Source organism: Melozone crissalis, unplaced genomic scaffold (assembly GCF_028551555.1).
Source record: "Melozone crissalis strain CALT ecotype California unplaced genomic scaffold, PUWL_Pcris_2 ptg000042l_1, whole genome shotgun sequence".
Classification (NCBI taxonomy): domain Eukaryota; kingdom Metazoa; phylum Chordata; class Aves; order Passeriformes; family Passerellidae; genus Melozone; species Melozone crissalis.
The window spans coordinates 19,824,091-19,840,508 of NW_026535820.1; the positions used below are offsets into that span (position 1 = coordinate 19,824,091).

Here is a 16,418-nt window from a genome sequence, read left to right on the forward strand (position 1 = left end):
AGATATCTAAAATCATCAAGTTGAAATGTTAACCTAAAAATGCTGAGTCCACCACCAAATCATGCCCCCAGGTGCCACATGTCTTTAAAATACCTCCAGGGATGGTTACTTCACAGCTTCCCTGGACAGGCTGTTCCAGTATTTGACAATCCTTTCCAACAAGATACTTTTCCTAAAGCCAATCTAAGCCTTCCTATGCCCTACTTGAGGCCATTTCCTCTGGTCCCATTGTTTGTTACATGGGAGAAGAGACTGACCTCCATCTTTCTACAACTTCTTGTCAGGTACTTGTACAGAGAGAGAGGGTCCTCTCTGAGTCTCCCTTTCCACAGACTAAACAGATCCCTCAGCTGCCTCTCACAGGAATTGTGCTCCAGACCCTTCAGCAGCTCTGTTGCCCTTCTCTGGACACACTCCAGCCCCTCAATGTCTTTCAAAACTGAACACAGTACTCAAGTGCAGCCTCACCAGGGCCCAGTGCAGGGGCACAATCCCTGCCCTGCTCCTGCTGGCCACACTATAGCTGATCCAGGCCAGGATGCCATTGGCCTTTTTGGCCACCTGGGCACTCATTGGCTCATGTTTGGCTTCTGTCATCCAACACTGCCACGTCCTTTTCCACTGGGCAGCTTTCCAACCACTCTTCCCAAAGCTGTAGCACTGCATGGGGTTGTTGTGACCCAAGTGCAGGACCTGGCACTTGGCCTTGTTGAGCCTCACACTACTGGCCTTAGCCCAAAATATCAGTAATCTGGGACAGCTTCACTAAATGAACACAACGTGTTCCTGAATACTTAGCAAAGTAGGAGATGCAGGTACAAACAAATCACACACAGTAACTCTGACTGAAATAAGAATCTACCATGTCTCCATTACTGCTTCTACTGCATATAACATTTTCTGGAGCACACTGCCAAGTTACAACTCGCTCTGCCTACTGTGCTAGTGAGGTAACCAGAGATATCCGGAACCATGCCAGAGCAGACAACTGCCTGGGCACAGTGATCCACTCAAGTATTGGTTGAGAAGGTTATTTCACTTGTTTTAAGAACTTCTCAAACTTCTTTGAGAGAAGCCCTGGTTAAACATATCCAATGTGAGCATTTTGCCAACAAGCAATTTGCTAAAAAGGCACTTCTATTATTAGAAAAATTTACTAGTAAAAGAGGTGAGTTTAAAGGATTGGAGAGAACATGTACAACTACAAAGAAAATTCTAAAATATTAGAAACAGTCTTTAGAATTTAGGAGTGATACTAGTCTTTGGACTTGCAACTAATAATTGCATAACCTGTCAATCTTAAAAGCTCACAAAAGAAAATGAAACGTTGCTGAATATGGAAAAAATCACTTGGAATCAGTGAAGGGGACTAGACATGGCCTTCAATACACACAGCAAAATAAGACAGAATTGGGTTTAGAAAATAACAGTGAAATTAGATAACTATGAATCACCAGCCACTCAACATTCTGAAGACAGCAGGTATTGCAAAGCATTTAATTAACTAAAGTTTCATATAAAGATGCATAGTTGTTTCTGAAATAACTGCTTATTTAAATAATGACACAACAAATAAAATTCATATTCTCTATCTAATACCACACACTCCACAGCAACAGCCAGTAAACAGTGGATATATTTATTTCTCATTTCAGTCATCAAATGACCTCTTTTAATCTCTTTTTGCTGTGATGCTGTCATATTCAGCATGCCTTACAATAAATGTACCATTTAGACAATTTAGATTCTTGTCAGATTTTTAGGACTTGTTAACACTTATTGGAGTAAGGAAAAAAAGGAAAAAACAGGTTGAGATAAATGTCAAATAGTGGCATCCAGCAACGCAAAGTAATGTGTTCTGATACTGAGGATTAATTATAGCTTAAAGAAGAAGAAATAGTTTGGAAATTATAGAAACATGAAGAAGAACTTAATAAAAATTAGGTTTAAAAGTTAGGAAAAGAGAAAAGTTTGGTTTTGCTTAGGAATAAAAGAGAAAGCACAAATGGGAAGAACTTTCCTCTCTGTTTTCGAAAAGGAAGGAAACCCCAAAGTGTGTTTGTTCTAACTATCAGGGTCTTATGCTAAGGTCATTTCCATTAAAAAGAAACAAAAGTCAAGGCCTTTCTTCCCCTGAGGGAGCACTCTCTATGCTTTACTTCCACCATTTTTTTTCAAAATTAAAGGGAAGGCCACTGTACCTCAGCTGTTTTCCTGTTCTTAACATCCCCAGATACATTTGCCTATTTGCAAATAAAGTATAATGAAAGTAATGACTATGCTAACGAAAATATAATAATAGGATCACTTAGGCTGAAAAAGACATTTAAGATCCTTGAGTCCAAGCATAAATCTAGCACTGTCCACCACTAAACCATGTCCGCTAGCATCACGTCCATTTAATGTGAACTTCCTATCTCAGAGAATAAGCTGGAAATACAACCATCCATCTCCCAGTAAACCAACAGTATATCCTGCAAAATCAAAATCAGGGGACTCCACTTAGAAGTATCTCCATTATTACAAACTGAATATTACTTTATCCTCATAAAATTACTGATAAGTTGTAAAAATAGTACAGTATCTCCATATGAAAAGTACTAAGTAATCTGTGAGGAATATGATAATGATATCCCTAACCTCAAAAATACCATATTTTCACTGAAAAAGCCCACAGAATTTTTTTTTGCTGTCCAGTATAAAAAAAGAAAAAGAAAAGAAAAAAAGAATATTGAATAAGACAGAGGCAGCTGATTGTCATCAGATATCCTGCTTGAATGATACCAGCTAAAAAGAATGCAACATTTTATAGGAAATAAGGCAAACCAACATTATTTACAAATGTGCTATTTGAAATGCATTTTACATAACTTCTGACTGAATTGAGCACCCATAAATATTTCAGCTCTGTTCAAATCTCTCCAGACATGAAATTTCCCAAAAACACATCAACAAAATGAATTTGAAACTGCTGTGAATAAGAATTCAGCAAAACAAATGAAATTTCACATTGCTCTGCTGCTCTTACCATGAGCTAACAAGTGCCATGAAGGGTAGATGGGTAAAAGCAATACACTTAGAGAAAAGCAAGTGCACACATGTATAGATGGATTTTCATAAAGCCAGGATGAAAACCCAGGTGCAGAAAGTTTTATAGTTAAAACAAATGGGATTTTTTTTCCTTTTTCAGTAAAGCAGTAACAACTTCCTCCACATAAATCTCTAGATCCTCCTGTGAGCTAGGCCACAATTAATGTAAAATAACAATTTTTCAGCTGCTGCAAAAACTGAGACACAGATTTAGACTGTCTTTCCCTTTATACCACTGGGCATATACATCTTCTGATTACCAAAGATAGTTTCCTTTCTGCAGGTTTAGAAGTACAAAAGGCCCCAGTAGGAAAGTCAGGAAGGTGTTCCCATCTCTCCATTATGCAGTAAAATAAACTGATCATTATTTATGGAAAGGGAATATGCTGCATACACTCAGAAACAAGACTCAATAAAACATGGACATAAAAAACAACTTCAGTATTAACAGTTGTACAGCAGCTGATTCCAATAGGAATTTCTCAGTAGTTAACTCCTTTCATACTGCATCTCATTTGTGGGTCAATACAAATCTAGCAGAAGAATTTAGTGAGATTATTGAAATTTCATGTGTCTTCCAAGGAGCTGAGAATACAGCACATATTATTCTATAATCACAGAAAGAAGATAACACAAAATGGAAAAGCTGTTTTTAGTCTCAGTAGCATAAGTGACCAGTCTGAAATACATTTCTAACAGACAGCTAGTCTAAATGAGGTGTGTTAGAGGTAAAAGAGTTTAGGCAAAAAATGCAAATCAGAAAAGCGGGTGAATGTCAGGTAAATGACAATTGGTGCTGAAATTAGTAAAACTTGCCTGTTAAATCTTGCAGAAAATGGTTTGTAAAGTTTTCAGCTAAGATGTATCCACAGTTTTACAAACATATGCACTGAGAAGGAAAGACTACTTGAAACTGCATTATTGCAGAACTGTACTTATTTCTTAATTCTGAAGTCTTTCTTTCATTACATGTAGTGCTACAAGAAGTCAATCTCCACTATAACATCAGAGGAAGAACAGATATCCACATCAGTGGGAGACAAAGTGCACTCCATTGTAATGTGGACTGATCACAGAAAATTCCTTTAAGATCAAATAAAAACTTCTCCCTGAGCAACCAATCCAGGGTTGTTAATAAAATAGTGGCTTCTAACTTGCTGAAACTAGTACACCAAGAATATAGACTTTGACACAGCATTTTATAGTGGTAAATGAAACAGGAGCTTTCAAGTATAACATACATTATGAAGGATGGAAAAATTTCTGACTTTAAATAAAAATGAACACTATGACATATTTGGAACAATTTTTCATGCATTTCTTTCAGATACTTGACAGAAATCATGCCCATTTATGCAAGGTTAGAATTTCATTACCCAAGTTCCATCACCTAAGGAAACAGAGAGAGGAAGCTAATACCCAAGCTGAAACAAATTCTAGTCAACTACATAAAGACTCTAAAGTGAATAAAATTTTGTGATATTGTCTAAGAAAGTATAAAATGCTTGATTACCTACTATTTCCTACATCGTGCAGACACATACATATTTTGTGCAGAACGGGTGCTAAAAGAGCTACCAAATCTAAATGACTACGCTTTACAACACTTTTTACAGGTATAAAAACATAAAGAAAGTAAAAAGAAATTCCTAAGATATCAGTAAATGGTGAAACCACACACCTTTCAAGAAGTACCAGAAATGCAGGTCAGTGTAAACTGCAATTTTATGAACTGGGATAAGTACAAATGAGTTTCAGGATAAATTTTCCAAATGTACACCTCTGAATGCTTTAATTGCACTGCCAAGACCTCTACACTTCCAATAATTAATTTCAGAATTTCTGTAATTTCTGCTTGCCCCTATTGTGTTGTAACTTTCATTAGAATAAAGATCTGTTTTCAGTACACCCACCATCCTTCCAATCTGGGAAGCAAAGTCTTCATTAAACTTACAGACCCACTGATGACAGGTTCCATCGGACACAGGCCTTACTAACTCTGTTAATATTCTGGACACCTGAAAATTTTCACAGAGGTAAACCATGACTTGCTGGACTTGAAAAAACTTCAGTACTGCTAACCTGGAGGTGCCTAAGGCCTAAGCACTAACACTTTACCTCATCTGCAGGCAGGAGACAGTATGAAAACAAGATTTAGTTGGGAAAAGGCAAAGCAACTCTGTTCTACTTGGTCTATTTGCAGACCAAGTGACAGTAACCACCTCTTTGACCATCAAAGTGGCCAAACTCTGAAGTGAGATATTCTGAGAGATTGTGAGATCTCCTGCACATTTGGAGATATTCAAAACTAAATGGAACAAGGTCTTCAGCTATCTGATCCTACTTTTAAGTCATCCTTGTGGTCCAGATGTCCCTTTAAAACTAAACAATCATTTTGATCTATGCAAAACTACTTCTTCCACAGCTGAACTACAACAACATCCAGGAAGGAATTTGACTTGCTCTACTTCAGTCACTTTCCAAAAACAGCTGAACCAGAATGTTCCAAATTATCTGAATTGTTTTGCAATGGCCATAGGAGAATAGCCCCTCAGCTTTATGATTCATAAAGAAAATAGCTGCTTCAGTGGCATGAAACCCTTAACTCCCAGCTCATGCTGCTGTATTGAGTAGAAAGAAGGAATGCTAGCAGGCAAAAAAACAAAAAAATCACCACTATATTTACCTGCCAAATCACAGTTTTCCTTTGAGGTCTCCCGTCGCACTAATGATGAGGCTGACTTGGCTTTGCATACAAGAGATAGCAAAGAAACAGCCTGAGGTGATACTGAAGTGGAAAACAGAGCAAATTAAACTGGTTGTCTTCCTATTTTACAACCAGCTGCAATTACCTTACTGGGTAGTTGCCATCCAAAGAAAACTATGAACCACACAAACAGGAATCATTTCATTGGCATGCACAGAGTGAACCTTTCCCCAGGTGTAATTTAAGGAGTCCTTAAAATATGCAATTCTATCCATTGCTTTGAGCCCTCAATCACTTCCTACTGTAGTTCTGGTTTTCCTCTACATGAAATCCTGCAGTTAAATCTACTTTCAGGATGACTGCCCTGATTAATAACTCTATAATGTCTGTACTCTCTGTGGGATAAGACATTTCTTTGTTCAAAAGTGATCCTTTTCCTCTGAACGCTGGCAATTTCAGTGCCGAGGGAATGATTCACCACTGCTTGATGCTGCCATTCCCACTGCTGGGATGTGTGGTCATGTGAAGTCATTCTGAGACATAATTTCTTACCCTCCTCAGTCAGCTGGGCATTGCTGAAAAATCTACTTGGCAAAACTGGTCAGTATTTTGATTTCCAGTTCACATACTGGAATTAAAAAGCAAAAATCTCTTGTGTTTTCACACATCGGTGACAGAGGTACACTTTCCAGTGGAGAGCTAATATTCTGTGGCCTGACTCGTGTATCACAAATCATCATTTAGCTCACTGCAGAAATCTGAGAATGAGACAGATCTCCAGGTGGCAGCTCTACTGATGGGCAATTACGGGTGTCACTGCTTTTTGAAAGGTCATTTTGTCTGGATGTAGAAGAGGATCATTCTGGAAAACGTATCTCAGAAAACATATTTTAGAAAACATAGCATAACAGACTAATATTTACCTGCCTAATTCTATCAGAAAAAATGTATCTTTCAATAAATTACTTAAAGGAAAACAAACAAATTTATTAAACATATATTACAAGAATCCTGTGGAACAAAACATAATTAAACTTATGCTGATTACAGAGGGGCAGAATTGTATAGAAAAATCCACCAAGGAAGAAAGGCTGAAGCCCGCATTATCTTATCAGCTCAGTGGGGCCTATTGCACCTGAATTTAAATGACTTGAGCAAGATTATGTAGTGAGTCAGCTCAGAGCCCAGAATAGAACCAAGAATTGTGGCTCATTATCTCTGTCTTTAACCATTAATTTGCACTTTCACACTGAGAGAAATGGATGTCACTATTTTATTAAGTCCCCCAATTTATTTATATCATAACAACACACTGAACAGTATCAGAGGAAAACCACAGGCTGAGATATAATCCTGACATCCAGTCTGAACTGTGGGTCACTATGAATATGGGTAGAATAGGAGCAATACTTGTGTAAAACTGATGGACCTACAATCTCTACCATTGAATCCTCTATCTTTGATTGCGCTGGGTTTTGTTGTAACTGAAATCTATAAATCTCACTTTCAAAACAAAACAAGAAAGTTGCAGAAGTCCCCAAATATGCACACAAAAATATATATAAGTTAGATATGTATTTGTTACTGTAAAGGTTCATTCTACCATAAATATACATTTTAAACTTTCTGGTTTGATCTTTAAAATCTCATGAGTGCATATTACTGCCTAGGATACAGCACTGGTAATTGTCTCCCAACAGCAAATGAGTCACTTTGGTCCAAGGATAGTAGTAAATGGATGCCATGAAAAGCTCTATTTATAGGGTGCTTTACAGCACACTTTCATGAAACTTTCCAATGCTTACATAAAGAATGTATGTTCTGATAATATGTTGCTAAAGCTAGCATCTAGTAAGGAAGGTGGATTAAGTCTTTATTGCTAACAGAAGTCTCTCATTTGATTAAATACATATTTTTACATTAAATATGCATTCTGAAGAACATTCTTTTTTTCCCCTTCTTTCTTTCACACATTGTCTTTTTCTTTCCCTCATTCTGAGATTTTGCACCTTTTTCATCCTGCAAATGTGAAGGATCTATTTTGGAGTCTGTCAGGATAGTAACAAGTTTCCAAGTGCTGCAAAACCAACTTAGCATGGACTGCATGTGCTCTGTTCTAAAACAAGTATTGACTGACTCCACTCCTCTTCTGGTGCTGCATATTATCAAAATTTTCCTCTGATTTTTCACATCTCAAATTCAAACGCATACTTGAATGCATTTTCAACTATCAGTAGTTGCTAAAAACAGACAAGTCACTGGAAAACCCAATATGAGCAAGCACTTTGCAACCTGTTTCAGGTGAGCATAAACCTACAGCATCTCTAGGAGAGGCAGAGATCAAGCATTTTGTTACATCTGCACCTACGTCTGCACCGTGCAGTGAACTGGGATGAGCTGGCTGCATTTCCCCTTTTCACACGATTCATTTCACCCTGTGCTCTGTCACTCCTCCTCCCAACAGACAGTGGGGTGCAGCCAAAATGCTTTCACTCCCACTCTCTCCAGTTGCTCATAGCAGATAATAGCAGGTAAAGAGTCATTGTTCCCTTCCCCACAGCAAGAGTCAGGGGCTGATCACTGCTGAGTTAAGGAAGAGCAATGACTCTCCCCAGTCAGCCAAAAGGCAGGTGAGATGCTCCTCTACAGCGAATTTTACAACCTGAAAATGTTGTTTCCAACAGCTTCTCACAGGGCAGACTTCTAAAATTTTTAGTTGATGTCTGAATATCTTTTAAAATCTCACATACAGACAGAGCTATATAAATATATGATTCTGAGTTTCCTTGCCACCTTCAAAAGCTCCTTAGTAGACAAACCTCTGAGGCCTGTGGAGCACACAGTTGAAAAATCACCAATTAAAGCTGTTTCAACACTTGAAATAAGGAAAAAAACAGAAGAGGGAGCCTAGAAGGCAACAGGGAACTGTGATTATACAGAATGTGCAAGGTTTGCATATTGTCAACTTGGAGGCTCGAGGCAAAATTCTCCTGAAAGATGCAGATAGACAAGAATTACAAGTGATATCAGCAAATTATGGCCATCTGACAGAATTTTAAGGTTTCTAAGCTATAGATTTCTTTCCTGATGGTGAGAGAAGGGGACATACATGGGTGCCATATGCCCTTGCAAAACCTTTCTAACAACTTTGTTTGGTAGAAACAATGTTTTCTTGGAAATCATCTTTATTGTTGTGTATACAGACACCTTAGATTGAGCTGAAAGATTCTTTTGATATTCTCTGTGCCAGCAGGTATAATAAAACAATGCTTTTAGAAAGTTGATAAAGGCAAGGGAAGCAATAAACCAGTTAAGAAGCTCTGGCAAAGAAAATCAAAACATCTTGCCTAAAGTAAAACATCGAATCACCAGCAAAGTTGTGAGTATGTATGAGATTCTAAGAATCCTCTTTGGAATATCTTCTGGAATATGCTTTCTCTGTAATATCAGCCTTTTTTTAAAAATTTAGTATTTAAAGTACTAGTATATACTGATATATGCATGGATGAGGCAATCTGCAAAACTGTAGTCTTCAGAAGACAATGAACTCTTTTTATATAATGCTTAATGATCTGCATACCACTAGGAACTCATAAAAGATGGCCAAAGAGCTACTATTCTCTGCTATAACTCATAAATTTGGTGCTGTCTTATGACCAACCAGAAGGTTTAAAACTAAACAATGGAAAAAAATTTGCAGAGATTGTGCATGTCAATCAAGGAACTCATAAGATATTAAAGAAGCCAAGACTATAAAAAATTAAAAATTAAATGGAAAAATTCACAGACAGTAAAAAATCCACCACAGGCTGTAGGCAAAACCACTTGAAAGGCATAATCAGCCAAAAGCCAATTTGAAATGCAGTTTAATTATCACCAACAGTATAACAGCAGGTAACAGTGATATCCCCACAAAATACCGAGAGCTACTTTGCTTTGGATCCCTTTATCATTTCTTAAGAGAATTTGTTTCCTTGGTGGAAAGAGTTGAGGGTGTTGAAACGAGCTTAAAATGGGACACAAGTTCTGAATTTCAAAACTTTGTCAAATGGGTTGTCTGCACCTAGCGAAAAATCTCATTAATCTTGTGGGATAGTAAGGGACTATTGGAAAAAGTCCCACCATCTGAGGCATTAGAGCTCACTGTCTTTCTGAGAAACATAAATAAAATCTGGCCGACTCTAACTTCACAGTGGTATGATTGCAGAAAGAAGTATTAGTTGCCTTTGACATTTACTGCTATATCATTGCTACTTACTGAGCCTGAACTCCTGAGCAATTTCTTTGTCCTCTAAGAGTTATCTGAAAACAGATGGGTAAAGACACTGTGCGGCCTTAAAGAAGCAGTACAACCTGCACAAGAAAGCAGAGTAAAATTTCCACCTCTTTCTTTCCCAAAGAAAAATAAGAGAATAATGCATTTTCTTGATAAGAAAGCGTTTATTTGTTAATCATTTAATAATTTATCATGTTTGACATGAACAAATGTTCTAATTATGGCAGATTTTGATGTGTGCTACGCATAAACACCTCCTCTACACAGCCCTCTGTTTTCCTGTGTACTTTTAAGTCCTTTTAAATATGATTTTGATAATGCAATCAGCTGCTTGAATAAACATAACCTAATTGAAGTGGTATTCCAAAGAACATTATTTCTATTATTATGACTTCCCTGGCACACAGCTGTAAACAGACAGCTGAATGATGGCAAATGACCTAGATAAATCTGTCTTGATAGCTGTCACTCCTTAGTCTTGACCTTCTGACACTGTTCCAGCTGTGCAATAGCTTGTCCTAGCATTAAGAGAGAGACAATCTCAGGCTCATTCTATTCTGGGAAAACTACTAGTATTTCTCTACAAAGACACACAATCTCATAAAATTAGTGGACTAAAATGTATTTCTAATATAAAAGCAGGAAAAACAGTGAACCTTTCTACAACTTCACATCTTGCACCATAAAAAAAAGTAGTAAGAAAAGAGTTAAGGTACTAAATTAAATGTTAATCATATTTTACTGATAGCTAGACCATTTTGCATTTGTTTCATAGAATCATAGAATTGTTGGGTTGGCAGGGACCTTAAATCACAGAACACAGAATACAGAACAAGTCAGGTTGGAAGGGACCACAGTAACTCACCTGTTCCATCCTCCCTGCTACATTGCAAGGGATTGTGTCCAGATAATTCTTGAATATGTCTACTGAGGAAGACTCTACAACCTCTAAAGACAACCTATTCCAGAGGTCCTCTAGTTTCAAGTTCCCTGCCATGGGCAGGGACAGCATCCATTAGACCAGGTCGCTCCAAACTCCATCCAACATAACTTTGAACACTTCCAGCAACTTTGAACAGCTTCTCTTGGCAACCTTTTTCAGTGCCTTACTACTCTCACAGTAAAGAAGTTCATCCTAATTATCTAATTTAAAATCTGCCCTCTTTCAGTTTAAGGCCATTCCCCCTTGTCTTGTCACTGCATGGTAACAGCTTTGTAGCTCAGAAAGTACAGCCCTCATCAAACCTCATTCCCAAGTAAATCTATTTTCAGTGCCTTTTAGTAAACAGAAAAAGGAACATAAATGGCATAAAGTAGTTCTGAAAGTATATTCAGAGTTGTAATCTACATTTCATGTAATTTAAGGCATAAAGGCAATTCATCAAAATGATGCTGAGCTACAAAAGAAATCCCAAAGTAATCAGGAAATATGTAAAATGGGATGAGAAACTATGACCACTGCAGAATCCCAGTGTAACTAATAATTCACAGAGAAATGTGCAAGTTATAAAATAGATGCTATATTATACACATATAATAACCACATTTTTTAGCCAAAAAATCAGTCTTAGAATACCAGATGAGGTCTGCATTCAAGCATCATTTTGCAAACATACTTAAACAGTTTAAGACAAAACCATGCAATTAATGTACATAACTGGAGAGTGAATTTAGATGCTTGGTAGCCCCAAATACTCCCAGATTTTAAGGCAAAACAAATCCCCGTTGTTAAGCTGCAGAAAATTTTACTGAAAGTTTTAAAAGCAAATAAACCAGATGCGCTGGATCAACATCAGCATTGAAATGTAGCCAAGCCTCTGCTGTTTTTCCACATTCTGCTCGCATAATCTGGTGAGAGTGAATAATATTTTATGATGAAGAAGAGAAACTGGAAAACTTTTCATCAATCTCATTAATCATCATAGCAAAAAGACAGAAATAAGGCTTTCTGCCTAGAGCATTACATTTTAAAATTCTGCTAGAATAAAGTTCTCCTAAGAAGAAGTCCACCATTTTGTCCTTTCATCCTCACTTACTCCTTTACATCACATAAGGAAATCACTGCTTGAGAAGTGTGTTGTGTAAAAACAGGCCCACAAGATAAGTATTTTCCTGAAATCTCCAACTCCTGTAGGATTGTAGAACAAATTAGATGCAGCTTAACTGTAAAGTTTCACTAGAAAAATTAAGAAAATTCGTAAAATACTACTATATAAATGAGTTTAGATTAAACAAAACCCAGAGAACTTTCCTGAAGTATTTTGTATACATGACTCTGAAATGTTGAGAAGTCTTCTTTCAGATAAACACCTCAAACATCTTTAAGTGTCCTTAAATGCTTGTGAGCAATGGGTGCTTCGGAAAGGCTACAGGAAGGCAAGTCATTATTCTGTAAGATAATATCCTTCAGGTTATGTCACATCCTGACTAAAGAGTCTGACTAAAAGGTGAAGCAGCTGTAATGACCATATTATTTTTAAAAATGCACTAAATTACTTCTATATACAATGAGATTTGAAGTCCTCCTACAAACAAGAGCTAGCATTTAAGGCTCATTTGGAAACCTAAATTCCAGACTTTTTCTCTGACACCTTTGACTTGAAGAAAAGAAAAAAAGAAACTTCAACTTTATTTTTGGCTATGTTTTTAGCTATTGCATATTAAACTCTCCAACAGAATAATTTTGAAACTAAGATGCCCCAGTTTTGAATTTGGATGTAGTAAGATGGCACCTTCCCTGTGCAGAACAGCCCTACCTGCTGCTCCAAACAGAAGAAAGCTAAAAACCTATGAGAGCTATAGGAAGGAAGAAAAGAATTACTTGATATCTGCCAAACTTACTTCCCAGTGAAAAATGCTGAGAGCTTAGATTATCTTAATTGTCTCTAAAAAAACAAGATGCAGAAAAAAAGGAAAAAAAAAAATCAAAATCAAGCCCCAGTGAACCCATGCCTGGGTAAGTGGTAGCTGCCCACCCAGAGTTCTCTCAATGCTCTCCACACTCAAACTGCAATGGATAGTACCATGTGGCCCAGAAAAAAGTCCCAAACAAACTAGTTTGGCCTCAGTTTTTTCATTATAATTCAGAACAATGAAAGAGGTGGAACTGTGAGATCAAATTCTAGATTGAAGGACATAGATCACGCAGAGTTAATGAACTATTAAATTTGGTTTCAAAACTTACCTAAGCTACTCAGGAACTTTCAAACTGAAAGACCTCTACCCATTTGATTGGCACTTTACCCTCATAAGCAGCATGCTCATAAATACACTTAGCAAAGTCAGTAAATACAGTATCAGTTTTAGTCTGTGGGTTTTTTTCTTTGAATAATTGATTTCTCCTTTGAAAGAATGATCTGCATACATAACTGATTAAAATTTTCACTTTGGAAAACCAGAGAGCAAAGCAGAGGGAGAGAAAAAAGTTGAATTTCATCTTTAAAAATTTGCTATTGATTCAGTGGGTCCAGAATTTCACAAAGATATGTTTGAGCTGGTACATTTTTTAAGAACAAAATCAGCAGAAGATCTTTCAGTCCTTATTCCTTCCCATTTTACTGTAGATTGATGACAATAGAGCCTTTTGCAGTTATCACTTATCATTCTGGAGGAAAATTACTTAAATCTATGTATTTGCTGCCTGCTTCGCTAACAGCTCTTTTCCTTTCTCACCAAGCCAAAGCCAAAACCAATCTAATCCACTTTCCTGCCAATACTGAATTGATCCTTATTATACTCATACCCTAGCTAGGTTTACATGACCAAACATCAACGTCTCAGGTCTGTCTTTCAAAGACACTCATAGAGAACACTTCTGCCTGAGTGCTCACTGACAAGTGGATTATCATGGCAACTTTCCACAGAGCATCTTGCACTTGCACTTTTCTTTTACCTCCGCAAACAGGTCTTGGCTCACAGAAGCCATCAAAGGCAGCATCACCTAAGAGTATCTTTTTCAAAGAGAAGGAAAATATAGCTAATTTCATATCAGAGGGACATATAGACATGTCCTTTATGTTTACAGAAACAATGATCTAAAATTTGTCACAGGAAAACAAAGTAAACAAAGCAGAATGAAAGACAGGGGAAAAGCTTCTTTCTTTCCTGCATAAACATAAATAATTCCAACAACACAATTTTTAATCTGTGGCTTTATGAACCAGTCTTGATCTTAAGGCATCCTAATATTTATATGTTTAATAAATGTCTGTAGGAACTAAAATAATTTATACTTGAAAGCTGACCTAAAAGAATGCTCAACTGAGTCTAAATAAAATGTAGTGACCTTTACTGTCTTAAGCCCTTGACATCACTGGTAAATCCTACTGGAATGAAGTAGTCCAGGCTCCTCAGAAACACAGGTTTTTTTTTTTTAATAAAGGACACACAGACCTGCTATAGCTCCTCTCATTTCTGTATGGAGTATTACAGCAACAGATAAGGTACTGAACAATGAAGCACCTCTCCCCTAAGGAGCATAAAACTGAATGGGCACAGTTTGTTCAATGCAAAACAATGTAGTTCAAACAGTGACATTTCCTGCTCCATAAAACAAAGATAAAGCGATCATTTGGGTTCTTGATAAAAGGGAGCCAAGTCAATATCTGCAAAATGCATCATCAACTTTTATACAGAATTAATTATTGCCACTGTGCTAACAGTTTGCAGAAGAGGTCACTAAGTGACCTCTATAATGAATAAAATAAGCTACAGATGAGTAAGGTGGAAGTGCCTGCCTCCCAGAGCAACTTGGGCATCCATACAATTGGAAATTGCCTGAGAGACAGAATAAATAATCTCTTTCTTAGGCTGCATTAAATGCATTAAAAAGCATTGAGACACAGAATCTGGTAGCATTTCTAGAGGTCTATGTTTGACAAGACCATAACGGGTATTACTTACACATTGCAAATTAAAACTTGCACTTGCTTAACAGGTAAGATGGAGAACAACTGTACTACTAACTGCACAAAAGTTGTTGAAACTATACATTCTCAGTGAACAAGAGAATAATGAAGACTCTAGCTCCCTGTCAGAGAAGCAGACTTCAGACACAGAAATGTTAACTCACCACCCAAACACCACACAGAAACTCTGGGGCAGAATGTACCCTTTGTCTGAAAGGTTGCTGCCTGACCACGACAGCACGTGGGAAATCACAACTCTGTTTCAGTGCATTCATCTAAGAAACAACCATGGACTGACCATGCATTGACTCTTTTAATCAAAATAATAGAAGTGTATCAAAATCATAACATTCTGAATTTGATGGGAGTTCAGAGCAAATAAAAACATACTCTCTTATGACTATAAGCTGGAATATACTGGATCTCAGATATGAAAAAATATTGGAAGATATTGAAATTTAAAGAGAAGATTCTGACAGAACAGGAATAGGTTAATTTTTAGCCTATAGACATAAAATCTACATAAATTATGTTAACTCTTTTTAATTAAAGAATAAGTGGAAGAGCAAAATAGTAGCAACATTTCCCAGCTGAGTACACTGAGCAGAAAAAACTTCCTTCTCTGAAGGAAAATCACAATAGCACAACCTCCAATGTTGTGATGGAAAGAAAAGAGTCTCTGCTTCCTCCCCAGAGACTCCTACAAAAAATTTTGCAGAAGAAAAAGATGAGACCACATTCCAAAACCACAGGGTCCAAAACCTCGCAAATAAGACTCATAATTGATCATCTTGGTAAGAAAGAACAAGAGGGCTGGAAAAAAAGCCGTACTTTAATTTCTACATGAAGGAGAACAAAAAATTTTCTCCAATTAAGAAAATATCAACGCCTCAAGCTACCGTATCTTTGATCTTATTCTTTGCCAGAGAAAGGAAATTTCATCTCTTCAAAGCTTCAACCAAGTAGAACTAAGTTAATAAGCAGAAAGAAAACTTAAATAAGAGCCCTTTAGAGAGACCAAGGACAAACTGACAGGTATAACATTTTAATTGATTGCCTACATCAGAGGAATTAAAATAATAATATTTATCTGTTGCTACAACAGTAGTCATATACTACTTCAGAACTTACACTTAAGAACTGAGTGGACTAAAAATATGCAAAATTTTAGGAGCTCCATCCTTCTCATTTCCAACTTACCTTTTAGATTTGAAGAGCCTATTTTTTTTCCTTAACAACATAAATTACCACCACTTAAGACATTATTAAAAAAGTATTATAAAAATTAATTAATTAAATCAATCACTGACTTTTGAGAGAACACTGAATACAAATTTACAGCATTAGACTGACAGTAACAGAAACCTAGAGGCTGTAGAGATGCTCAAAACAAATTACTTCCCAGCCAGTTGCAGTGGGAGCTTTTTCAAACCAGCTA

The 16,418-nt window shown here is 36.9% G+C and overlaps 1 protein-coding gene across 7 annotated transcripts in view; it reads right to left on the reverse strand.

Annotated features, from left to right (window-relative positions):
• DLGAP1 (DLG associated protein 1) overlaps nt 1-16,418 on the reverse strand; it is a 400,895-nt gene that overhangs the window by 320,440 nt on the left and 64,037 nt on the right. The gene's annotated exons all lie outside the window — the stretch shown is intronic.